Raw genomic sequence first — 26542 nt, forward strand, 5'->3', positions numbered from 1 at the left:
CCCCTTGCTCACCTGGCTCGGGAAGAATTTCCTCAGAGAGTAGTGGAAACAACCTGTTTATTGAGCAGGCAAAGCACTCCCCAGCAAAAAAAATGAACAACACCAGATGACAAAAAGTCTTTCTACGCTCTGAAGAGGTGACAAATTCAGAAAGTCTCTCCTGGGAGTGGTTGCCCCGTTATCGGTCTCCGGCGCTGGGGATGGCTGCTGCAGGTCACAAAATGCTGGCTCTCGGTGTTTCTTGGTGTTTCCCAGGTCCCAGTCCTGAGCAGGTTCAAATGGGATTCAGGAAAGGGAAAGAAAAAAAAACAGTCCAGGGAAAAAACTGGATTGCCTAGCTAAACTAATTAATAAGCAAAAGCAAGGGCAAAAGCAAAAACCAGGAGCAAGAGCAAAGTGAAAGCAAGCAAACCAGCAAGCAAGCAAGAAAGCAAGCAAGCCCTAGCCTCTCCTAGACACACACTTTGGGGAGAGGTGAGCCGGCTGGTAACAAGACAAAACAAACCTTCACTTTTCAGAGCCAGTCCTGAAGGCACAGAACATAACATCAAGCATAAACAGAACACACGATTGGGGATGCAAGCACCATAACATCACCCTAGGACATTCCACCCCTTATCTCCATATCATCAACATAACTACCAAACATCATGTAAAAACTTCATCAAGTAAAAACTTGCATCTTTCACTTACTCAGACACATTTCCTTCCATCTCTCTTGCTCAAACCATTGACACACATTTCCTTCTATATCACTTGCTCAAACCTTCAACGCTTACACATTTCCTTGTATATCACTTGCACAAACCTTGGACACACATTTCCTTCTGTCTCATGTCTGTGTGGTTTAATGCAAAGACAGTGGCAGTAACATCCAACAAACAGTGATATTTGCATATGAGATCTCCCTGAGGCATGCATCATGTTCTTCCATATTTCTGCATTATTCACCATGTACAACCTGGTCCCTGAGCAAAGACAATCCCACGAATGGTTTGTCTGTACTCGAGGCAGAATTGATCCACACTGTCTTCCCTAACAAACCTCTGATATGTGCCTCTGGGATTTTATCTACCTGGATTGGAGCAGCATATAAAAAGGAGCAGTTCCAAACATATGGCACATGATGCCAATCAGCCTTCTGATGAGCCTGTGACATTTCTTACTCAACAGTGACACTGCAGTGCTGGCCACCAGGCCGGGTTGCCAAGGGAGGCTTCTGGCCATGCCCTGCAAGCAGCTGCTGCTGCCAAGGCGCCTTTGGTGCCTCAGGCTCTCCCTGGCACAGCTCCCAGCACGGCACTCTGCCCTTGTGCCCGAGGCCTTCCCTGTGCTGGGCTGGTCTGGGGCTTTTCCTGCAGTGGGACCTGCCCTGCTCCTGGCACAGGAAAGGCAGTTCCTGCTGGAGCAGCAGGCTCTGCCTGCGGTGGGCTCAAACCACTCCAGCAAGGCCCTGGTGACGTCAAAATTGCTTCCTAGAGCAGAATAGTCTATAATTGGTATAGCTCCTATATTGAGGAGTAAATAACTATTTTTAAAATTTTATTCTGTGTTGTAAATAGACCGTTTTATCTAATAATGATCAGAATCAATCATAGCTGTATTTATACAGATTTATCTGGTATTCCATCGTTAATCTTTTGGGACAAATTGCATTAAGGTTCAATTCCACCTGTCCAATCTGCAGGGTCGGGATGGGATCCAGCTGCTGCCAGTCTCTTCTATTAGAAGGAATTCTAGAAGTCTAGGGGTCCTGCAGGGGTTTGAGGATCCATGGTGGCTGTTGGGGGTCATTTCTCCACCTCAAGACTCAGCAGGAGTTTCTCCAGTAAGGAAATAAAGCTTTTGCCTGAAGCTCCCACTCTGCCCATGACAGGAACCCCTGTGAGTTCCCATGACATCCTGGCTCTTTGTCAGCCTGGGGACTCCTGGGATGTCACTGTGGAGCCCCCGTGAGTGCCTGTGACAGATCGGTGCCTTTGCAGCCCAAGGTCCCCTGGCATGTCACCATGGGCTGGCTGTGACTGCCTCTGACCACACGGCTCTTTACCATCCCCAGAAACCCCTGGGAGGTCTCCATGGAGCCCCTGTCTCTGCCTGGGACATTCCAGCTCTTGAGCAGCTTGGAGACTTGGAAAGTCCCCATGGAACCCCTGTGAGGGCCTGTGACAAATCTGATCCTTAGCAGGCAACCATCACCAGGAACCCCTGTTGCTGTGGTCAGTTTCCATGGCAACCATCACCAGCCCCTGTTGCTATGGTCATTTTCCATGGCAACCATCACCAGCCCCTGTTGCTATGGTCAGTTTCCATGGCAACCATCACCAGGAACCCCTGTTGCTATGGTCAGTTTCTATGGCAACCATCACCAGCCCCTGTTGCTATGGTCAGTTTCCATGGCAACCATCACCAGGAACCCCTGTTGCTATGGTCAGTTTCCATGGCAACCATCACCAGCCTCCTGTTGCTATTGCCAGTCCCTTGGCAGCTCCGTGGAGACCCCATGTCAGGGGTGTTTGCCATGGACACCAGCCTCTGGGGAAAAACCTTTTCCTGAGATCCAACCTCAGCCTGCCCCATCTCAGCTGCAGCCGCTCCCTCCAGTCCTGTCCCTGGGCACCAGAGTGAAGAGGTTCCCACAGCCCCAGCCAGGGATCCGCTCCCAAGGCTGTTGCCATGGCCACCAGGCCAGCTGGGATGCTCGGTTTCCAAGGGCCGGGGTTCAGGAATGGAATTCCCCAATTTCCTGCTCCCGCTAAAACCGCACTGCTGCTCTCTGCCCTCCCGCCTCCCATCAAAAGCACAAAGGACAAAGATCCTGGGCTGGGTTAAGAACAATTTACTGGGAACAGCAGTGAAATAAGGAACAAACAGGAACAGAAATAATACTGATAACCGAAGGGATAAGAAAAATTATTTACAGGGAAAACTCCAACACCACTTACGGGCTCTTCCTGGCCATGTATTTCCTTCTGCCTGGAAATGACACCCTTCTCCTCAGGCAGAGAGAGAGAGAGAGAGAGAGATTCCCTCTCTTGCCCCTGGCAGTGACCTGAGGTGGGAGTGAATGTAATGACAGGGCCATGGCCAGACCCTCATGTTCTTTGATCCCACATCATGTCATTGGGAGGGGCAGGAAAAGGGACGTATGTCTTTCAAGCATGGGTCACAGGGAACGTGGATCACCAGGGCTCTTCCCAACATGGGTTCTCCCATGGGGGATGAAGCTGGAGCCGTGCACAAAGCTCCTCCTGCAGTTGGGGCACTCGCAGGGCTTTCCTTAATGGTGCCTCCGTTGGTGTCTGGTCAAGTGTGAGCTCTGAGTGAAGCTCTTCCCACACTGGGGACACGTGTAGGGCCTCTCCCCAGTGTGAATGCGCCGGTGGGTGACGAGGTGGGAGTTGTGCTTGAAGCCCTTCCTGCAGTCGGGGCAGCAGAAGGGCCTCTCCTCTGTGTGAATGCGCTGGTGCAGGAGGAGATGGGAGCTGGTGGGAAACCTCTTCTGACACTCAGGACACTCATATGGCTTCTCCCCAGTGTGGATCATTTGGTGGACGATCAGATGGGACTTCTGGCTGAAGCCCTTCCCACATTCCCCACACTTGTATGGCCTTTCTCCAGTGTGGATCCTCCAGTGGCAGATCAAGTGGGACCTCCGGCTGAAGCTCTTTCCACATTCCCCACACTCATAGGGCCGTTCCCTGCTGTGGATCCTCTGGTGCTGGATCAGGCTGAAGCTCTGGCTGAAGCTCATCCCACATTCCCCACATTCGTAGGGCCTCTCTCTGGTGTGGATGCGCCGGTGTCTGACAAGCGTGGAGTTGTGCTTGAAGCCCTTCCCGCAGTCGGGGCAGCGGAAGGGCCTCTCCTCAGTGTGAATCCGCTGATGTACAAGGAGACTGGAGCTGGTCGGAAACCTCTTCTGACACTTGGGACACTCGTAGGGTCTCTCCCCAGTGTGGATGCATTGATGGATGATGAGGTTGGATCTGTAGCTGAAACCCTTCCCACACTCCCCACACTCGTAGGGCCATTCCCCGGTGTGGATCATCTGGTGGCAGAACAGGTTGAAACTCCTCCTGAAGCTCTTCCCACACTCTAAGCACTTGTAGGACTTCTCCCCATCATGAAGCTGCTGATGGCCCACCAGCTCCGAGCTCTGGCTGAAGCTCTGTCCACCTTCCTGGCACAGGGTGGGTCTTTCCTCCTCAGAGCACCCTGGGCTGGGTTTGCAGCTCCTCCTCCTGCGGGATCTCCTGGGCTTTTCCTCCCCGTTGGATTCCTGCGCCATGGAGCCGGTCAAAACGGCCTCTGACACGAGGTTCTGCCATGGGGATTTGTCCTCCCTGGTCTTCATCCTCAGCTTTTTGTCTGGGGGAGGAAGGACAAGGAGAGGATGGGATTTGCCTCCGTGCCAGAGGGAAGGGGAAGGAGATCCCCACAGTGCGTCCCCGGCAGGACGGGGTCTGCAGTGGGGTTGTCCTGCAACCAGGGGCTGTGCTGGGCTGGGAGATGGAGCAGGAGAGAGGAGGAAAGGGGCAGTAATTTCCTGCTCACGTGCATGGGTGTCTCGGGGCATCTTCCTCACAGCCTTCTCCTCCATCTGACAAAGGTCTGTGAATGAGAAATTCTGTTTTGGGAGGAAAACAAGGGATGAGCACAATGAGTTTTGTACTGGTTTGAAGGCAAACCAGGAGGAGAGTCTAAGCCAGAATTACAATTTAATAAAAAAAATCAATATCAAGGCAATGATACAGAAACCCTGGCTTAATCTGACAGAGTCAGGATTTAACCTGACACCCCGTTGGTCAGGGTGGTGGTAGCAGTCTGATGAAATGGAGGCTGCAGTCCTGTTGGAGTGATGAACTTGTTGGAGTTCAAGCGATGTTGGAGTGACATCGCTTCTGTCAAAGCGGCGATCCTGTAGAAGGGTCTGGTCTTCCTCTGAAGGTCCAGTGGTGGTTACGGAGCTCTTGTCCTCTGGGAATCCAGTAGGCAAGGTGGTCCTGGTGTTGCAAGGGTGAGATTATATCCAGGTAGGAATGCTTGGTTCCTCCCTCTGGGCGGAGCATCCCACAATGGGATGATGTAATTTTATCAGTCCTGCAGTGGCACTCAATGGCCCATTAACAGAAGACAGCCCCTGGAGGGCGTTATCAGGGCTGAGTCATGGAAGAGATAAAGAACACTGCCCCACCTGTTTATCACAGTTTATGAAGATGGTGACTGAAAACATACTTTGGGTTACATCTTACATTGCACCCTGAAACAGTGAGGCAATCCCTGCTCGGGATGGGGGGTGAACACCACCCCGCTTTCCAAACTGGCTCAGGTGTAAAACCCCCACCCTGGGAAAGCCACGCACACAGAGAGGACAATGTCACACTTGCCCCACTCAGGGGAGGTCTCTGTCTCTGTCACTCCCTTGCTCTCCCCCCTTTTCTCTTTCTTCCATCTCTCCCTCTACCTCACATTTACTGTTCAATAAAATCCACTTTGGATTTGGTCTCGTTAGCACCTTAATTGGGGCAGAGGCACCTCTCTAACAATTTAATTAACCAGATTGAGACATTATTTTGGTGCAGTGAGTTCAGGGCACTGATGTCTGACCCTATGTGCCTTTGACAACAGCATGGTTTCCTCCTCTCAGGCGGTTCTGGCTCTTTCTGGAGGAATTCTTGGAAAATTCAATGCAGCTTCTTCAGTGTGACTTTTGGGAGAATTTATGTGGAAAATGGTTTTTGTGGGTGGCCAGTGTAAAGAAAATATTTTGTTGTCCTTCCTAGAAAAGTTTGTTAAAATCACTGCAGGAAAGGGACCAAATGATATCAGCGAGACTGACAAGGATCATTCACCACAAGGTGAGGAACACAAGGCTGCCAAAAGTCCTAGTGATTTATTAAAGAAATATGGATATTGATGTAGTACAGATATCCAACTGTGACGGACAGAAACTATCTAACAGTTTAAAGTTAGAAAGTGTATGTTTATTACGATGCCAGGCAGCGTGCGGGATAGCTCCCAAATACACACTGCACCTTTCAAATGATTACAGAGTCCTTTTATCCATACAAGTATTGAATACCCAAAATGCAATTACATATTCTTAATTTTGGTGCATCCCATTCCTCACTTCGTATGCTAATCTTTTCAAAAGCTATTAAGCATATGTGGTTTGTTCCTTGAAAAGGGTCGGTGGTCCCTTTCATGGGGAGTGGTCCCAAAATGAGGAAGTAAATGAAGTCTTCCTCATTCTGACCTTTCTACCTTTTCAGTGCAAATATGACAAATGAACTTTGGTAGAACTCCCATTCCCTGTCTTCAATTGGTTTCAGAACAGAGGAGGCCCACAACTGTCTTATGTTCCTAAAAGCTATTTGTCAGTTTCTATATTCTTCATTATAAACCCAGCTAACTAAACATTGTGTTGACAAGCAATCAATTATTAGTTAACTAATAACTCAACTTCATCAAGGCCTACTCATTTGTTTTAATTAACTCTAGTAAGGCTTATCTCCAACTAAAATCTTAGCTCCTCTAAAATCTCTAAATCCCTTAAAGTTTCTGTTTGACTAGAAGAAACCCAGATCAAGTAGCTAAATTCCCAAATAACTCCTAAATTCACAGGCTTGTGGGCTTTGCCAAATGTGAGAATCATTTTTTTCTTCATCCCTGTCACCTTTGTGACAGCTACACAGAGCTTTCCCTTCCTTTTAATAATCTGTATTGGGCCAAATTTTCACTTTTATCAGAACCTGCCAGCAGCAGAGCTGAAGCTTTGCAGGAAACAATGAAATTTGGAATTGCCACATTATTGCTTCTATTGTCAGTTTATTCATGTTTGGGATTTGTTTGCGTTTCCATCACAAGTGACATGTGGGAAGAGCAAATATTCCTCAAGGCATTTTATGTAGGGTGAAGTTTGATTTCTGCCGAGTTTGTTTTGTCCAGTGCCCAGGGGATGCTTGAGGTGTCTCTGTGCCTCTTGTCCTGGCAGATGCTTGGGAGGAGCTTGGGGGTTGTCCCTGTCCCTGTCACCCCAGGCCATTCCCCAGGGGGTGTCCCTGTCCCTGTCACCCCAGGCCATTCCCCAGGGGGTCTCCATCTCTCCATCGTTCTCACCTCAGGGAATATCTGGGAGGGTCTCCCTATCTCTCACCCCTGTGCCAGGGGAGTGCTCAAGGGAGTCTCTCTCCCTCTCAGCCCAGGGGGTGCTCGGGAGTTGAAACAGGCTATTTTACAGGGTAAATATAACAGGGTAGAAATCCATTTGTATTTAGGTGAAATGTGCTGCTTTGAATCATTAGTAGCTTGTCAGCATAGGCAAAATACGCTGTTTAGTCTGCTAGCTCTGCTGCTGAAACGTGGATGAAAAATCGATCCCCACAAATCCCGTACGGAGCTGTAGAGACTGTGTGTTTATTGCAGCGCTGGACGCATGTGGGGATTGATCCCCTTCAAAGGACATGCACGCCCCTGTGTAAGAGACGGTCCCAAGTTCCCCTCATTTTTGCCTCACGTTTGCCACAATGGCAGAGACTGAGATCCTGGAGACCCCTATCGGAGTTCTGGCTTGGAAAGATGGATAATTATTTTTTCAGGTGTATTTGCTGTATCACCACAGACCACCGCTTTGAGCAGGGCCTGGCAAGGAGAGACTTGTTCTACCTGCTTACACCTGCTTCACAATACCTGCTCAACCCACGAATTTTCCCACCTCTTGGCCAAATGAACTTTCTGGGGTAACTCTGGTGATCTCCCACGGAAGACCCCTCATCTGCCTCATGACCATTGTGATGGACAGAGATTGAAGCCCCTCCCAAAGACTGAGACTCAGACCCCTACCACAGGGAGGAGGGCTGGCCTGATCAATGTGAGATGTTTGCCCAGGTGTGGTCGATGGACCAAGAAGACAATGGCTCTCGCTCACTGCTGATAACATGACCTGTTCCCCTTTGGTGGCTTCAATGGACATTCATTGTCTTTTGCCTGTCCCCCCCTTCCACAGAGGACTATAAATGACCCCTGAGATAATCAAGATTTTGAGATTCTCCCTGATGTGACACGGCTCCTTGGGAGCCACTGCAGGAGCAGCACCCTGGGAGCCTCGGGAATGCCCCTCTGGGATCCACGGCACACACTCCCAGGGGCTGGAATTCCAGTTCCCAGCCAGGAAAAGATGTTCCTGCCCTTGAAGGCAAAGCTCTTACCAAGGAGCCAGAAGCCAAGTGGAGCAAGTTCCTACAGTGACATTTCACTGCCAGCCTTCATAACTTCACCCATAGTTGTTGTAGCTCATGGATTAGGAATGAAATCAGGGCAGGGCCTTTGGTGGGAGCTGCCCTGGATCAAGGGAGACACTGAGAGAGACACAGAGCAGGCAAAGAGAGGCAGGAGAGAAAAGAGGACACAAACACTGAGAAGGTGGCACTCTGAAAACAGAACTGCAACTGACTGAAAAGGAATGGGATGGAAAGAAATAATTTTGTGACTTGTATTTCCAATCAAAATACAATTTCCTCCCTTTCTCACAAACCTCCTCCCGCTGTCATTCAGCAGGGCTGTCAGAACATTCTTCATTCTGAATGGATGTTCCACGCAGCAGTCACAAAGAAACAGGGAATAGGGACTTTCCTGCTCATGGGGAGTTTGACATCCTCAGCTGAGGAGACCAGAAGGAAAGGGCAGCTGGGCTTCACCCTTCCTCAGGAAAGAGGCAGGGGAAAAATCTCTTGGCATGTCCGCAGCTGCTCCCACTGTGGGATGTGAAGGCTGATCCCAGAGCCCCAAGGGTCACATTCAGGGCTGCCCGCAGGGAAAGCTCGGCTGGTATTGAGGGGCAGCATGGGAGCACCTGGATCTTGGAGCAACCCAGCTGCCCCCCATGTTTGGAGGTGCCTGAGGAGGGCTGGGACGATTCCAGGGACATCCTGCAGTGACATCCTGCCTGTTCCGCTCTGCGTGCGCTCAGTCCCAAACCTGACCCTGATCCTGGTCTCAATCTCACTCCACATTTAGACACACTCACAGTTCTGTATTTAATCTCATCCCAGTGCCAGACTCATCTAGCCTCAGACCCAATCCCAACCCCAGCCCTAAAGCCAATCCCATGACTAGCCTTAACCCCAATCCCAGCTCTAATCCAAATCTCAGTCCCAACTCCAAACCCAGCCCCAATTCCACCCTCTTCCTAAATCTTCATCCCAAATCAAATCCCAGGTTCAGCCTTTCTGGGCGTTTGGGGATGTCTCTGTCCCTCTGACCCCGATGACGTTTGGGCGGGGTCACACCAGGGCTGAGAGGGGCAGAGAACCCCCCACCTCACCAGGGATGAGAAGGTTGGAGAGTCCCCCCGCCCTGAGCACCCTCAGAGGTGAGAGGGACACAGAGCCCCTGGTCCCCAGCCCTGCACAAGCATTCCCTGAGGCCAGAGGGATGGAGACCCCCCGAGCATCTCCCAGGGCAAGGGGACAAAGACCCCCGACCATTCCCTGGGCTGAGAGGGACAGAGACTGCCCCGAGCAACTCCTGGCAAAGGGTGAGAGGGAGGGAGACCCCCCAGACATTCCCTGGGGTGAGAACAATGGAGACCCCTGGAGAATGGCCTGGGGTGACAGGGACAGGGACACCCCCTGGGGAATGGTCTAAGGTGAGAGAGGGACACCCCCTGGGGAATGGCTTTGGATGACAGGGACAGACCCTGGGGAATGGCCTGGGGTAAAAGGGACAGGGACAATCCCCCCAAGCCCCTCCCAAGCATCCTCCAGGGCGAGAGGCACAGACTGTCCTGGAGCATCCCTTGGGCACCAGACAAAATAATCTCAGCAGAAATCAAACTTAACTCTGCATAAAATACTTTGATGAATATTTGATATTCCCACAAGTCACTTGTGATGGAAACGCAAACAAATCCCAAACAGGAACAAACCGACAATAGAAGCAATTCTGTGGCAATTCCAAATTTCACTGGTTCCTGCACAGCTCCAGCTCAGCTACTGGCAGGTTCCGATAAAAGAAAAGTGGAAATTCGGCCCAATACAGATTATTAAAGGGAAGGGAAAGCTCAGTCTACCTGTCACAAAGGTGACAGGGACAAAGAGAAAAATGATTCTCACATTTGGCTGTTTTAGACGCAGGCAAACCCAATAGGAAGAATGAAGATGTCTAATTCCAGTTCAGAAGGCTGAATGATTTCTTTATTATAATTATGCTATAATGCATTAATATACTATATAAAAGAGGATACTAAAAGTACATGCTACTTTCTCTAACTATCATATCTAACTAACTCATTTGGCAAAGCCCCCAAGCCTGTGAAATTGGGACTTATTGGGGAATTTAGCTATTTGAGCTGGGCTTCTGGTAGGACTTCGTGCAGCCTTGTGTTCCTCACCTTGTGCTGAATGATCCTTGTCAGTCTTGCTGGTATCATTTGCTTCCTTTCCTCCAGTGATTTTAACAAACATTTCTAGGAAGGACAACAAAATATTTTCTTTGCACTGGCCACCCCCAACAGCCATTTTCCTCGTAAGTTCTCCCAAAAGTCACACTGAAGAAGCTGCATTGAAGTTTCCAAGAGTTCCTCCAGAAAGAGCCAGAACCGCCTGAGAGGAGGGAACCATGCTGTTGTCAAAGGCACATAGGGTCAGACAACAGTGCCCTGAACTCTCTGCACTGAAATAATGTCTCAATCTGGTTAATAAAATTGTTAGAGAGGTGCCTCTGCCCCAATTAAGGTGCTAACGAGACCAAATCCAAAGTGGATTTTATTGAACAGTAAATGTGAGGTAGAGGGAGAGATGGAAGAAAGAGAAAAGAGGGGAGAGCAAGGGAGTGACAGGGACAGAGACCTCCCCTGGGGGGGGGGGCAAGTGTGACATTGTCCACTGTGTGCGGGGCCTTCCCAGGGTGGGGGTTTTACACCTGAGCCAGTTTGGGAAAGGGGGGTGGTGTTCACTCCCCACCCCGAGCTGGGATTGCCTCACTGTTTCAGGGTGCAATGTAAGATGTAACCCAAAGTATGTTTTCAGTCACCATCTTCATAAACTGTGATAAACAGGTGGGGCAGTGTTCTTTATCTCTTCCATGGCTCAGCTCTGATAACGCCCTCCAGGTGCAATCTTCTGTTAATGGGCCATTGAGTGCCACTGCAGGACTGATAAAATTACATCATCCCATTGTGGGATGCTCCGCCCAGAGGGAGGAACCAAGCATTCCTACCTGGATATAATCTCACCCTTGCAACACCAGGACCACCTTGCCTACTGGATTCCTAGAAGACAAGAGCTCCGTAACCACCACTGGACCTTCAGAGGAAGACCAGACCCTTCTACAGGATCGCTGCACGTTCATCACTCCAACAGGACTGCAGCCACCATTTCATCCGACGGCTACCACCACCCTTACCAACAGGGTGTCAGGTTAAATCCTGACTCTGTCAAAGCCAGTGTTTCTGTATCATTGCCTTGATCTTAATATTCTTACTAAATTGTAATTCTGGCTTAGACTCTCCTCCTGGTTTGCCTTCAAACCAGTACAAAACTCATTGTGCTCATCCCTTGTTTTTCTCCCCAAAAACAGAATTTCCTATCTCCAAAACTTCACCAGATGGAGGAGGTAGCTGTGAGGAAGAAAAAGGAGGCCTGGCACCCCCGGGCAGCTGAGGAGGAAGTCAGTGCCCCTTTCCCCCTCTCTCCTGCTCCATCTCCCAGCCCAGTGTGGCTCCCGACTGCAGGACAACCCTGCTGTCGACGCCGTCCTGCCAGGGACGCACTGGGGGGATTCTCTTCCGCTTCCCTCTGGCATGGAGGCAAATCCCATCCTCTCCTTGTCCTTCCTCCCCCAGGGAAGGAGCTGAGGATTGAGACCAGGGAGGACAAATCCCCATGGCAGAACCTTGTGGAAGAGGCCATTTTGAGCAACTGCACGGCGCAGAAATCCAACAGGGAGGAAAAGCCCCCGAGATCCCACAGGAGGAGGGGCTGCAAACCCAACCCAGGGTGCTCTGAGGAGGAAAGACCCACCCTGTGCCAGGAAGGTGGACAGAGCTTCAGCCAGAGCTCAGAGCTGGTGGTGCATGAGCAGGTTCATGATGGGGAGAAGCCCTACAAGTGCTTGGAGTGTGGGAAGAGTTTCAGGAGGAGTTTCAACCTGATCTGCCACCAGATGATCCACACCGAGGCATGGCCCTACGAGTGTGGGGAGTTTGGGAAGGGCTTCAGCTGCAGCTCTGCCCTCGTCATCCACCAACGCATCCACATGGGGGAGAGGCCCTACGAGTGTCCTGAGTGTCAGAAGAGTTTTCAGACCAGCTCCAGTCTCCTCCGTCACCAGCGGATCCACACCGGGGAGAGGCCCTATGAGTGTGGGGAATGTGGGATGACCTTCAGCCAGAGCTCCAGCCTGATCTGCCACCAGAGGATCCACACCATGGAACGGCCATACAAGTGTGGGGAATGTGGGAAGGGGTTCAGCCAGTGGTCCCAACTGATCATCCACCAAATGATCCACACTGGGGAGAGGCCCTACGAGTGTCCTGCATGTGAGAAGAGGTTTCCAACCAGCTCCCATCTCCTCCTGCACCAGCGCATTCACACAGAGGAGAGGCCCTTCTGCTGCCCCGAATGCAGGAAGGGCTTCAAGCAAAACTCCCATCTCATCAGGCACCAGCACATCCACACCAGGGAGAGGCCCTACACTTGTCCCCAGTGTGGGAAGAACTTCTCCAGGAGCTCTCACTTGACCAGACACCAACGGAGGCACCAGTAAGGGAAGCCCTGAAAATGCCCTAGCTGCAGGAAGAGCTTCGTGCACGGCTCCAGCTTCATCCCCCATGGGAGAACCCATGTTGGGAAGAGCCCTGGTGATCCATGTTCCCTGTGATCCATGCTGGGAAGAGATCTTTCCCTTTTCCTGCCCCTGCCAATGACATGGTGTGGGATTGAAGAACATGAGGGTCTGGCCATGGCCCTCTCATTACATGCACTCCCACCTCAGGTCACTGCCAGGGGCAGGAAAGGAACTCTCTCTCTCTCTCTCTGTCCCCAAGGAGAAGGGTGTCCTTTCCAGGCAGGAGGAAATACATGGCCAGGAAGAGCCAGTCAGTTGTGATGTAGTTTTCCCTGTAAATATTTTTTCTTATCCCTTCTGTTATCAGTATTATTTCTGGTCCTGTTTGTTCCTTGTCTCGTTGCTGTTCCCAGTAAATTGTTCTCCTCCTAGCCCAGGATCTTTGCCTTTTGTGCTTTCCATGGGAGGCGGGAGGGCAACGAGCGGCAGCGCAGTTTTAGCGGGAGCAGGAAACTGGGGAATCCCATTCCTGAACCCCGGCCCTTGGAAACCGAGCATCCCAGCTGGTCCCAGCCCTGGTGACCATGGCAACAGCCTTGGGAGCGGGTCCCTGGCTGGGGCTGGGGGAACCTCTTCACTCTGGTGCCCAGGGATAGGACTGGAGGGAGCGGCTGCAGCTGAGTCGGGGCAGGCTGAGGTTGGATCTCAGGAAAAGGTTTTTGCCCAGAGGCTGCTGGGGCACTGCTCAGGATCCCCAGGGAAGGGTCACAGCTCCAGGGCTCTCTGAGCTCCAGCAGCGTTTGGACACCGCTGCCAGGCCCAGGCTGGCATTGTTGGGGTGTCCTGTGCAGGGCCAGCAGTTGGACTCGAGGATCCTGATGGGCCCCTCCCACCTCAGCCAGTTCTGTGGTTCTGGGATCCCATGGCCCTGGGGATGGGACTGCCAATGGTTGCCATGGCAACGGGCTCTGGCTCCAGGCCTGAGCTGGTGTCCATGGCAACCACCCCTGGCATGGGGTCTCCATGGAGCGGCCCAGGGACTGACCATAGCAACAGGGGCTGGTGATGGTTGCCATGGAAACAGAGTATAGCCACAGGGGCTGGTGATGGTTGCCATGGAAACTGACCATAGCAACAGGGGCTGGTGATGGTTGCCATGGAAACTGACCATAGCAACAGGGGCTGGTGATGGTTGCCATGGTAACTGACCATAGCAACAGGGGCTGGTGATGGTTGCCATGGTAACTGACCATAGCAACAGGGGCTGGTGATGGTTGCCATGGTAACTGACCATAACAACGGGGGCTGGTGATGATTGCCATGGAAACTGACCACAGCAACAGGGGTTCCTGGTGATGGTTGCCTGCTAAGGATCAGATTTGTCACAGGCCCTCAGAGGGGTTCCATGGGAACTTTCCAAGAGTCTCCAGGCTGCTCAAGAGCTGGAATGTCACAGGCAGAGACAGGGGCTCCATGGAGACCTCCCAGGGGTTTCTGGGGATGGTAAAGAGCCGTGTGGTCAGAGGCAGTCACAGCCATCCCATGGTGACATCCCAGAGGGACACTGGGCTGCAAAGGCACCGATCTGTCACAGGCACTCACGGGGGCTCAACAGTGACATCCCAGGAGTCCCCAGGCTGCCAAAGAGCCAGGATGTCGCGGGCACTCACAGGGGTTCCTGCCATGGGCAGAGTGGGAGCTTCAGGCAAAAGCTTTATTTCTTTATTGGAGAAACTCCTGCTGAGTCTTGAGGTGGAGAAATGATCCCCAACAGCCAACATAGATCCTGAAACCCCTGCAGGACCCCCAGACTTCTAAAATTCCTTCTGAGAAAGGAGACTGGGAGCAGCTGGATCCAATCCCACCTCCAAACTTTATCAAAGGTGTAAAAGATTGGACAGGTGGAATTGAACCTTAATGCAATTTATCCCACAGGATTAACGATGGAATGACAGACATATTTATATAAACAGAGCTCTGATTGTTTCTGATCATGATTAGAGGAAAGATCTTAATCAGACTTACTTTCTCCACAGTATAGAAGTTATAAAAATTATTAGAACCCCAGTGCTCTGGGAAGCAATTTTGAAGTCACCAGGGTCTTGCGGGAGTGGTTTGAGCCCACCGCAGGCAGAGCCTCCTGCTCCAGCAGGAACTGCCTTTCCTGTGCCAGGAGCAGGGCAGGTCCCGCTGCAGGAAAAGCCCCAGGCCAGCCCCAGCACAGGGAAGGCCTCGGGCACAAGGGCAGAGTGCCGTGCTGGGAGCTGTGCCAGGGAGAGCCTGAGGCACCAAAGGCGCCTTGGCAGCAGCAGCTGCTTGCAGGGCATGGCCAGAAGCCTCCCTTGGCAAGCCGGCCTGGTGGCCAACACTGCAGAGCTGCTGCCTCAGGGCTCATTTCTGGCTGGGCTCTGGAAAGCCACTTCTGCTCCAGGAGCCTGATGGGGAAGCCATTGTCACCAGCACCTCTGGGACAGGACATTAATGACAAAACTCTTCCTGCCAGCAGAGACAAGGCAGGGGCAGAAGAAAGGGGAGAGCCAGGGCCAGGGGACGGGGCTGGAATGTGGCAGCAGCTCTCTGGCCACAGAGAGAAACAGACAACTTTCCCAGACGTGGTTCTGGGAAAGGCGGTGAGAAGATCAGAGAATAGAATGAGAAACAATTCTTCTCTTAACTTGCTGCACCTGGTGTTGTGAACATGTGGAATGTGTTATGGAGATTTGTTTACCAAAGGGTGGTTTCTTAATGAGCCAATGGTGATGGTGTTTTAATTAAAGGACCAATTAGGTCCACTTGTAGCGAACTAGGGTATAAAAGGTAGGGGTTTCTTACTAAAAGGAAATACTCAGCCTTCTGTGAATGCATGGAGTCTGTGTCAATTATTACCCAGCCAGGAACCCCTTGCACCAGCACTGGAATGGTGATGGCTGTGAGGTCACTGTCCCTGCAGCAGCCTGGCTACCCTCAGCAGACATTCTGGCCAGTAGTGTTGTGAGGGCACTCAGCACATCAGAGAACCCACACAACAGGAATTCCGTCCTCGGGGATGAGAGGGTTTCACTGGGTCAGGTTCCACAAGGTTCCTGCTCTTGGAGCATTCCTGGGATGGGAAATTCACTTCTCTGGAAAAGCAGTTGCAGTTTTTTGCCATTCTCATTGTAAAATATTTTCTCATTGTAACAAGTTTAAGCCACCCTGGTTCAGCTTATAGATGTGAGAAATGATGCTGACTTTTAAAAATTTAGAAGGTTTATTAAAAGCTTATCAAAATAAAAGACTGAATAAGGATGTGAAAAATGAGGTTCCGTCTCCGGGTAAAATTTAAAAGTTTATTAAAGGACAATAGGAGACAAAGGTAATAAAGCAAAGATTTACGGCTGGTACTTGACTTTCCGCCAAGAGCACCCCTGCTATTTCAGAGATGCCCTTTACATACCCTTTCTATTGCATCAGCCTGCTGCATATCCATAAACAATGATGCCTATTTAAACTTTTCCCCAAACTAGTTTACATGTTCCAAGAACTATTTAGCACGTCTCCTCCTTGGGTCTGCCTTTTTAGAGCACGCACATTTCCTGGCTGTGGTTTTAGTCAGTTCTTGTATCACCTCCAGTTTGGGCTTTGGTGCATATTTTCTACAGACAGTGGGTGCTGATAACTGGCATGTCAGCAGCAGAGGTCTCCATCATATGTTCACTGGATGCTATCCCAGACAAGCAGGCAGTTCCATTACCACAAGCATGACTATATCAGCTATTTCACTACTGAGTTTAGTTAATAGCAGAAATAAAAACTACATCTTTATAGTAAAATTACTTTAACATTATACATATAGCATCCATTTCAATATTTTCAAAAAGCCAGTATTACAATATTTATTTATCCATGTTATATATGACCCTCTTTGCCTGAGTGCAGCCAGTTCTCTGAGCAAAGCAGGCCCCAGGTGAGTGAGGAGAGACAGGATGGGCTTGGGAAATGTGGAGCAAGGTTGTCCACACTGGGTCAGATCTCAAGGAACAGCACCTCTGAGCAGGCCAGAACTCCTTACGAGAGTTCCTGGGACAGTATCAATCACAAAATGGTGCAATCACATCTTCCCTAAAGAGAACAGTAATAAAATACACTCTTTAAAAGAGAAATGCATATTTCTTAGAAGGCTTTTGAAATAATTCCTCATAACTGCAGCAGGAAACCTTCCTAACCAGACCAGAGGGAAATCAAGGCACACCCTTGGTTTGTTAGGACTTGCTTGATCCAAATGAGCCCCGTGGAGCATTTGGAGCTGAGCCCTGGAACCTCAGGGCCTGAGAGGAGATTGCACAAACCTTTCCAGGAGTCAAAGCCAGAGTAAAAACCCAAAGTTTCTCGATACCTTAATGGGACCCACTGAGGTCCAAACCCAACACAGGCTCCTCATGGACTTCTTGGAGGAGAGAATTGGAGGCCAGGATTGCACAAAAACGTCTCAGAGACTCAAAGTGGCACAAAAACCTCTCAGTGTAGAAAGGAAAACCCAAAGTACCTTAAAAAAGTTGAGTATCTCAAAGCATCAATGAGCCGCACTGAGTGACAGTACAAAGCTCTCAAGGGACTCCTTAAAGCAGATAATTGGGGCCATGATTGCACAAAGCTCTCACAGAGTCTGGATCAAAAGGGAAACACCAAGTACCTTAAAAGAACTGAAGCACCTTGCAGCATTAATGAGCCCCACTGAGTGCTGTTCCTGACAAAGCCTCTCCAGGGACTAATTACAGCAGATAATTGGAGGCCATGACTGCACAGAGCTCTCAGAGACTCCAAGGCAAAAGCCAAAGCCAAAGTGCTCTGAAAAACCTGCAGTCCCTGGGAGCATGAAGGAGCCCCCAGGGCCATTCCTGAGCAAGGCTCCCCAGGGACTCCTTCCAGCAGATCCTTGAGGCCACTGGGATGTGGGCTAGGGGAGAATGCTGAGGGCAGGACAAGGGGGTGACAGTGCTCAGCCTGGCTGGGGCTGTGCCAGGAGGCCCCAGTGCCTCAGGACAAGGTGTCTCCTGACAGCCCTTGGTGGCACAGACCCTGCTGTGCCCCAGGACACCAGGACTTGGCTTCTCTTTGTCCCCACCTGTCATCAGTGCCTCCAGTTCTCTGCTCTGCCTGGGGCCTGGGGACACTTTCTCAGTCGTGTCCCTCAGTGGGACCCATTAAAAGTCAAAGAAACTTTGGAGTTGGACTCTTACTTGGAGCTCTGGAGAGGTTTCTGCAGCTCCCTCTCAGGGCCTGATGTTCAGGGCCTGAGCACAAAGCCCCAGAGGGTCATTAAAGTCCTTGTGCTGTGTCTGTGCTGCTGAGCTGGGCCGGGCTCCTGGCACAGAGGGTGATCCTGGCAACCAAGGAGAGCTTCAAAAGCACATTTCTCTGGATGAGCAGCTCTTCTCCCAGCCCAGCAGGGCTGGGGCACTGCCTGCAGCCAGCCCGGGCACAGCACAGAGGCACAGAGAGCTTCCATCAGTCAGGGCTGGGAAGGTGCTGAGAAGTGCCTGGGGCAGAATCACTGGCAGCCCTTGGCACAGGAACCTCTGGCTGCAGGACAATGCAGCTGCAGCTCCTGGAGTGATCTCCTACATCTGGAACATCCCAATGCCCACAGACCCTGTGAGTACAACTCTGAGTATTTCTGGTACAGGGGAGGTGAAATGCTCATGAATCTCTGATATGCTGAGGGGTTCTGATCAGTCATAGAATATTTCCAAGACAAGGATTTTGATTAAAATGAGGAGATTTCCTAAGACTTTGTATTCTGTTTCCTACTATTGGAGAATGGCAGGGATGGAGGGATAAATATTAAAGCATGATTATGAATTATTGATAAGAATTTTGAAAGGTGCCTGAGACATCTGACCAGTTATTTTTAGTGATCAATAGGGTCACAGTAGATCCCTAATGTGCCTTCAGCCACTCTGCCCATGGACAGCACCAGCATCACCTCTGCTGGAGCCATCAGGCTCAGTCTGAGCTCTCCTTTCTCCAAGCTGCAAACAGAACCTGCCCCCAGCCAGTGCCCTGCAAACAGGCAGGGTTCTGTCAGGCCAAGGAGAGTGCACAGAGATTTGGGGTCTGTGAGTGCTGGCAGGGAGAGCTCAGGCACAGGGAAACACCTGCAGGAGGAAAATCCCCAGGAAGCAGAGAGAAGATCAGGGAAGGAGAGAAAGCAAAACCCAGAAATGCTATGGCAGGGAGAGTTTAGAGATGTCCAGAGGACCCCCTCCAGTGCAGCCCCTCCCTCTGAACAAGCCCCCTCCCTCCTGTCCCCCCAGCCAAGCCTCTGCCCTCAGGGCCAGGGCTCCAAGGCGTGCAGCCCCTCCTGTGCAGGCAGAGCTGCAGCAGAGCCGTGGGGCAGCTCTGCAGCCCCGGGCCCAGTTCCCTCTGCAGAGCACAGGGCTGGGTGCAGCTGCCCGGCACTGGGGGCTCTGGGAGGGGGCACAGCTGGCTCAGGGTGACACAGCTGTCCCCAGTGCCCGGCTCTGGGCAATGCTGTCAGTGCAGCCAGGGAAGGAGCTGCATCTCCCTGCATCCAGTGCCATCAGAAGGACACTTGGAAGTCTCCCTGGATTTCAGTCCAAGCTGGGAGCTTCAATCCAAGATGCAAACCTGTCCTAGAGCATCTCTGAGTTATAAGATTGATGGGGAAAGGCAGAGGTGTTGTGACACTGAAAATGCTGCTGGGTTGGTGAAATGAGCAATGTGAGTTCTTGGCTGCAAATATGGAGCAGGGCTGTGGTGGATCCATCTGCTCTCAGTAGCACCATTGCGTTTTTAAAAGAAAAAAATGAGAGTGTGAACATCCTTTATTTGAAAAAGTGAAAGCCCAGAGAAACTCCAAAGAGAATGAAGTGACAGACCATCTGCCCTCAGTCTCCACTCATAATCTTCCGTTAGGGAACTCTGTTCTACCAGAGGGAGGCAGGAATGTTTAGTGTTTCTGATATCTGAGAATACCAGGAGAGACATGGGGGGAGCTTAAAATGAAAACCTCTAAACTCTTAAACACAGAAGAGTGTCCGTGTGTGTTAGAGAGGAAGGCATATGGGAAATGGCTTTGGTTTTGGTTACAGGTATCTCCTCTAACTCTTCTCTGTCCTTTCTCCATGACCAGGTCCCCATGTGCAGCACCAGCCAATGTCCAACAGCAGCTCCATCAGCCACTTCCTCCTGCTGGCACTGGCAGACACGCGGCAGCTGCAGCTCCTGCACTTCTGCCTCTTCCTGGGCATCTCCCTGGCTGCCCTCCTGGGCAACGGCCTCATCATCAGCGCCGTAGCCTGCGGCCACCACCTGCACACACCCATGTTCTTCTTCCTGCTCAACCTGGCCCTCAGCGACCTGGGCTCCATCTGCACCACTGTCCCCAAAGCCATGCACAATTCCCTCTGGGACACCAGCACCATCTCCTACACAGGATGTGCTGCACAGGTTTTTCTGATTATCTTCTTCCTTGGAGCAGAGCTTTCCCTCCTGACCATCATGTGCTACGACCGCTACGTGTCCATCTGCAAACCCCTGCACTACGGGACCCTCCTGGGCAGCAGAGCTTGTGCCCACATGGCAGCAGCTGCCTGGGTCAGTGCCTTTCTCAATGCTCTGCTGCACACGGCCAATACATTTTCCCTGCCCCTGTGCCATGGCAATGCCCTGGGCCAGTTCTTCTGTGAAATCCCCCAGATCCTCAAGCTCTCCTGCTCCAAATCCCACCTCAGGGAGCTGGGGCTTCTGGTGGTTACTGCCAGTTTATCGTTGTGTTGTTTTGTGTTCATGGTTTTCTCCTATGTGCAGATCTTCAGGGCCGTGCTGAGGATCCCCTCTGAGCAGGGACGGCACAAAGCCTTTTCCACCTGCCTCCCTCACCTGGCCGTGGTCTCCATGTTCCTCAGCACTGTCATATTTGCTCACCTGAAGCCCCCCTCCCTCTCCTCCCCATCCCTGGATCTGGCCCTGTCAGTTCTGTACTCAGTGGTGCCTCCAGCCCTGAACCCCCTCATCTACAGCCTGAGGAACCAGGAGCTCAAGGCTGCACTGTGGACACTGATGATTGGATGCTTTCAGGAACATTAAACTGCTGGCTGATTTCTGCAATTCACTTGTAATAAACTTAATCTTTGATACTTCTTATTGATTTAGTTGTGGAGATTCTTGGTCTTATTTTTACTTTTTCCATCTTGCCCACTAAGAAATGTCATTGTTTGTGCCATTTCTCATTTTTTTTCTCTCCACCTTCCCTGTGGCCACAGACTGTGTCCATGAGGGGCTGCACTCTTGGTGGCTTTAAAGGAACTAAAGGATCTGCCAGCAAATTTTTCTGCAGAGATTCCCTTTTGTTGCCTTCTCTGGAGCTGCAGCAGCAATGTGTGTGCAGAGCTGGAGGCAGATCAGTGCTGGCACAACTGCTCTGGTCCTGCTGACCACACCATTCCGGATCCAGGCCAGGAGCCATTGGCCTTTTTGGCCACCTGGGCACACGGCTGGCTCATGTCCAGCCTGCTGTCCATCGGTCCCTGCAGGTCCCTTTCTGCCTGGCTGCTGTCCAGCCCCTCTGTCCCCAGCCTGTAGCGCTGCAGGGGTTGTTGTGGCCAAAGTGCATGACCCAGCACTTGGACTTGTTAAACCTCACCTTGCTGGATTTGGGCCCTGGATCCAGCCTGTCCAGGTCCCTCTGCAGATCCCGCCTATGCTCCCACAGAGCAACACTCACATCCAGCTTGGAGTCATCTGCAAAGATATCCTTGGTTCCATGGGTCCCCCTCAGTGTCACAATGTCCCTTGGGGTACACCAGGCCCTGCACTGTCACACTGGTCTCCTTGGTTCCATGGGGCCCCAAAATGTGACTAGGGACTCCTTGGTTCCATGGGGCTTCACAGTGTCACAATGTTCTCCTTGGTGCCGCAGTTTCACAGTGGCCCCTTGGTTCCATGGGGCCCCAGGGTGTCACAAAGGCCCCATGGTTACATGAGGTCCCACACTGTCACAATGCTCTCTGTGGTTCCACAAGTCCCCTCAGTGTCACAATGGACTCCTTGTTTCCACGAGGCCACACAGTGTCACAACAGCGTTCCAGATTCCTTGAGGCCCCAGAGTGTCACAGTGGCCCCTTGGTTCCACAAGGTCCTGCAGTGTCACAATGTCCCCTTGGTTCCATGAGGCCCCGCAGTGTCAGAACGGCCCCTTGGTTCCACTGGGCCCTGGACTCTCCTAGTGCTCTCCTTGGTTTCGCAGTGTCAAAATGGTGAAACCCCTCGATTCCAGGAGGCCCTGCAGTGTCACAATGGCCTCTGTGGTTCCACGAGGACCCAGTGTCACGGGGCACTCCCTGGTTGTGTGGCCCCAGAGCACCACAATGGAGCCCTGGTTCTATGGGGCTGCACAGTGTCACCATGGTCCTCTTAGTTCCACGAGGCCCTGCAGTGTCACAATGGCCCCAGAGTGTCCCAATCATCACAGAATGACAGAATCAAATAGGCTGGAAAAGACCTTTGGGATCATCAAGTCCAAGCAATGCCCTAAAACTGCCTTGTCACCCAGACCATGTCACTAAGTGCCACTGGAGAGGGACAGTGACTGTGCTACCTCCCCTCTGGCCTGCCCATTCCAATGCCCACTCACCCTTTCTGTGAAGAACTTCTTCCTGCTGTCCAGCCTAAACCTCCCCTGCTGCAGCTCAAGGCTCTGTCTCCTTGTCCCGCCCTCCAGCAGATCCATACTCACCCCCAGCTTGGTGTCATCTGCACATTTGGTGATGGTGGCTCGATCCCCTCACCCAGATCATCAGTGAAGATGTTAAACAGGACTGGGCCCAACACAGATCCCTGGGGGACAGCACCAGGGACTGGACACCAGCTGGATGCAGCACCATCCCCACCACTCTCTGGGCCCAGCCTCCAGCCAGCTCTTCAATCTCCCAGTGAGGAGGGAACCTGCCCAAGCCGTGGGTGCAGCTTTTCCAGGGAATGCTGTCAGAGACAGTGCCAAAGGCTTTGCTAAAGTCCAGATGGACATATCCACAGCCTTTCCCACATCCAGAGCTGGGTCACCTGGTTATAAAAGGAGAACAGGTTGGTCAGGCAGGACATGCCCCTCTTAAATCCACGCTGGCTGGCTCTGATCCCTCGGCCATCATGGCACTCAGGGTGATCTGTTCCAGAACCTTGCTGGGCACTGAGGTCAGGCTGACAGGCCTGGAGTTCCCCAGATCCTCCTCCCAGCCCTTCTTGGGGATGGGCTCACACTGGCACCTCCAGTGCTCTGGGACCTCCCTGGTGAGCCAGGACTGATGGTAAATGATGGAGAGCAGCTTGGGGAGCTCATCCACCAGCTCCCTCATCCCCCTAGGATGGATCCCATCTGATCCCATACACCTGTGAGCATCTGAGTGGCTCAGCAGGTCCCCATCTGCTTCCTCCTGGATTAGGGGCTGGTCTGCTCCCTGTGCCCACCTGTCAGCTCAGGAGAACTCTTGTCCTGAGGACAACCTGTCCATATATTGAAAACTGAGACAGACAAGGTGTTAAATAGCTTGGCCTTTTCCTTATCTTTAGTTACTATATTCTCCACTGCATCCAAAGAATAGAGGTTCTCCTTATCCTACCTTTTGTTATAAATCTTTTATAATAACATGTTTTATTCTTTTTGCAGAAGCTGCCATGTTAAGTTCTAATTGAGATTTCACCTCTCAACTTCTCTTTCTGAATGACCTAACAACATCCTTAAACACTTCCTGAGTTGCCAGTTCTTTTTTCCCTTGAGTTCCCACAAAAGCTCCATCGGCAGCCAGGGCAGTAATTTTCCTCACCAGCTCATCTTTGGCCACACTGGCACAGGCTGCTCCTTCCCCCTTAAGATTACTTTCTGGAAATGTGTCCCTCCTTCCTGGACCCCTTTGTTTTTAAGGGCTGTTTCCCATTAAAAAATCAGTACCTGATTCGGTACTCCCCAAATCTGCATCCTAAATAGGCCAAAGTCTGCCCTTCCTAATTCCAGTGTGGCAGTTTTGTTGCTGCCCCTCCTTCTTTCACAGAACATTGAAAACTTGATTATTTCATGGTCACTGTGCCCCAGGCAGCCAACGACCCCCACATCTGCCACCAGCCCTTCTCTGTTTGTGAGCAGCAGGAGACAGAGCTTTCCTTGGGAGTGGAGTGTTACCAAAAATTTGGTAAAACAGAAAACTGCTTAACCCCAATGCAGCATTAAGAAGCAGCATTCTTTATCCAGCCAGGTGCACGGGGGATAGCTCCACCCAAAGCCGAGCATGCTGAGTACAGGAAAGTTTCTGTTCATATTCTGTATTTTGCACACATATTCACTTATTGTCCTGGACTAAACACACATCTGATAATCATTTCCCCAAAATCATTAACATATTTCCCCTCCCCTTCACCCATGCTCTCTTCTGTCCTGGGGGTCTCTCTGGTGGTCCCTGGTGGTCGTGGTCCCCAATGTTCCAGGGGGCCTGGCTGAGCTGGCAGGACACTGAGGCTGGTGAACTTCCAGTTCCCCTTCTGACACAATGGGCATTGTGTGGTTTCCATAGGCCTGGGGTTTTGGAGAACAAGCTCCAGGTGTCAGCTCACCTGATGGAGACAATTTATCATCTGGTAACATGAGGTCACAGAGTGATCTATGACATCACATGAGTGATCTATGATGGAATGGTCCATGACATCATAGAGTGGTTTATATGAGGTCATCAAGCAGCTACAGCATCATAGATTGCCTCTGTGACCTCTCAGAGATGGCTGTGACATCCCAGAGCAGGCTGTGACCTCACAGAGGGGCTGTGTGACATCCCAGGAGGGCTGTGTGAGGTCACTGGGTTGGTCACTCCGCCCCAGCTCCCCCTCACAGTTTCTCCCAACAAGTCCAATGCTGTTCATGCCCAGTGGGGTCCCTGTCCCCCGGTATCCCCCCGGTCCACCTGGAGCCACAGCCCCCACCAAAGGATGTTTTACAGGATCCACTCCTAAGCCTGACATGGGGAAAAGGGGCCAGGGCTGTGTGACCAGGACATCAAGGATGTGGATTATCCAGGTCCCTGTGGCCTGGGTTGGGTTCCCAGGGCAGGAAAGATGTCTGGCAGCTGGAGCAGGGTTAGGGAAGGGCCTCCAAGGTGGGGCTGGAGCCCTTGGGCTGTGAGCAGAGGCTGAGGGAGCTGGGCTTGTCCAGCCCGGAGCAGGGAAGGCTGAGGGGCTCCTCATCCCAGCCTGGCAGTGCCAGCAAGGAGGGGATGGAGAACACAGAGCCAGGCTCTTCACCGGGGGGCCTGGTGGGAGACAAAAGGCAATGGGTGGAAGGGGAAAGAGGGGAGATCAGCCAGGCCAGGAGGAGATGAAATGAGTCAGGCTGGTTTCAGCATTTCCTCAACACCAAAAGCAGCCTGACCTCCCTTCTCCATCCACCACTGACAGCTTTGCAAATCAGGAATTGTTTGAGATGTTTTGCCCCCATTCCAGGATGAGCATCCTGATACAAGAACTTAATTGTGTTTATTTCTATCACAGAACCACATTTGTCTAAAATCAATTTTAATATGGAAATCACTTGTGGATGCTGGACTCATCAGACGCTGCTAGGACGTTGCACATAGCTCCAGGAAGAGTGTGATTGTTATTAAATTGTGTCCTGTTCAACCATGGTCTGTTGGCCATGAAGAGAAACTTTCTGTGCCTCTGACTCTCACCAGGTCCTGACCCCCAAAGGACACAAACCTGATGAGTTGTGGCTCCCAGTCCAGTGGTGGCACTTGGACCTCCCTCCATCCCCAGAGCAGAGCTCCCTTGTCCCAGAAAGTCCCTGGCAATGCAGGGATGAAGGAAACAGGACAGGCTGTGGGGATCAGGGGCAGGGCACAGCCAGGGATTTGGGGTGGTTGTGAGCCCAGGGCAGGACCCGGCCCTCGGCCCTTGGCCTTGGTGAACCTCATCCAATTGTCCTGGGCCCATGGCTCCAACCTGTCCAGATCCCTCTGCAGAGCTTCCTGCCCTCCAGCACAGCCACACTCCCACCCAGCTTGGGCTCACCTGGAAATGACTGAGGGTGCCCTCGATGGCCTCGTCCAGATCAGCAATAAAGAGATTTCACTGACCTGGCCCCAGTCCTGAGCCCTGGGGACACCCCTGGGTGTGACTCCATTCCTCAGCTGCTCTGAGTGCCAGGGGTTGGATGAGGGGAATGGTGGGGAGGGGTTGGGGACAAAGTGTTATTGATTGTCAGCCATGAAGGGTCTCGATTTTCACATCGATTCAGACTGCATTAGGAGGTGCTGGGGGTCAATATCAATTGGACATTGCTGATATTAGTCTATAAACATGAAAAGGAAACTGGACAAACTATTTCAATATAATCTATTCACTTTGAATACACTTCTGAAATCTGTCTAATTAACCACAGAAGAATTGAAAGCTACCATAATTCCCAGCGGCATTTTTTGTTTGGGAGTTTTAAACAAATCACTGTATTCCTTAACTGAAGAGCTCAAGAGAGATGAGGCCTCTGGAGTAGTGAAATTCATCAGCAACCTCCAAGTGGCTGAGGATCCATCCCCATCGGAGCAGCAATGACCAGAAATGGGCACAGCTTTGTGGCTGCCCCAGCTCTGGGATGGGCCCTGGGCCTGGAGCAGGAGCAGCTCTGGAGGGCCCCAAGGCCGGGCTCTTGTGCTGGCCTGGGCAGATGGGATGGCAGCAGGGGCTGCAGAGCTCTCAGCACCTCAGCCCGAGGGGA

At 51.6% G+C, this 26542-nt stretch overlaps 1 pseudogene; it reads right to left on the minus strand.

Annotated features, from left to right (window-relative positions):
• LOC137463877 (zinc finger protein 850-like) overlaps window positions 1–26542 on the minus strand; it is a 234171-nt pseudogene that overhangs the window by 19412 nt on the left and 188217 nt on the right.

This window comes from Anomalospiza imberbis, chromosome 31, assembly GCF_031753505.1.
Source record: "Anomalospiza imberbis isolate Cuckoo-Finch-1a 21T00152 chromosome 31, ASM3175350v1, whole genome shotgun sequence".
Classification (NCBI taxonomy): Eukaryota; Metazoa; Chordata; class Aves; order Passeriformes; family Viduidae; genus Anomalospiza; species Anomalospiza imberbis.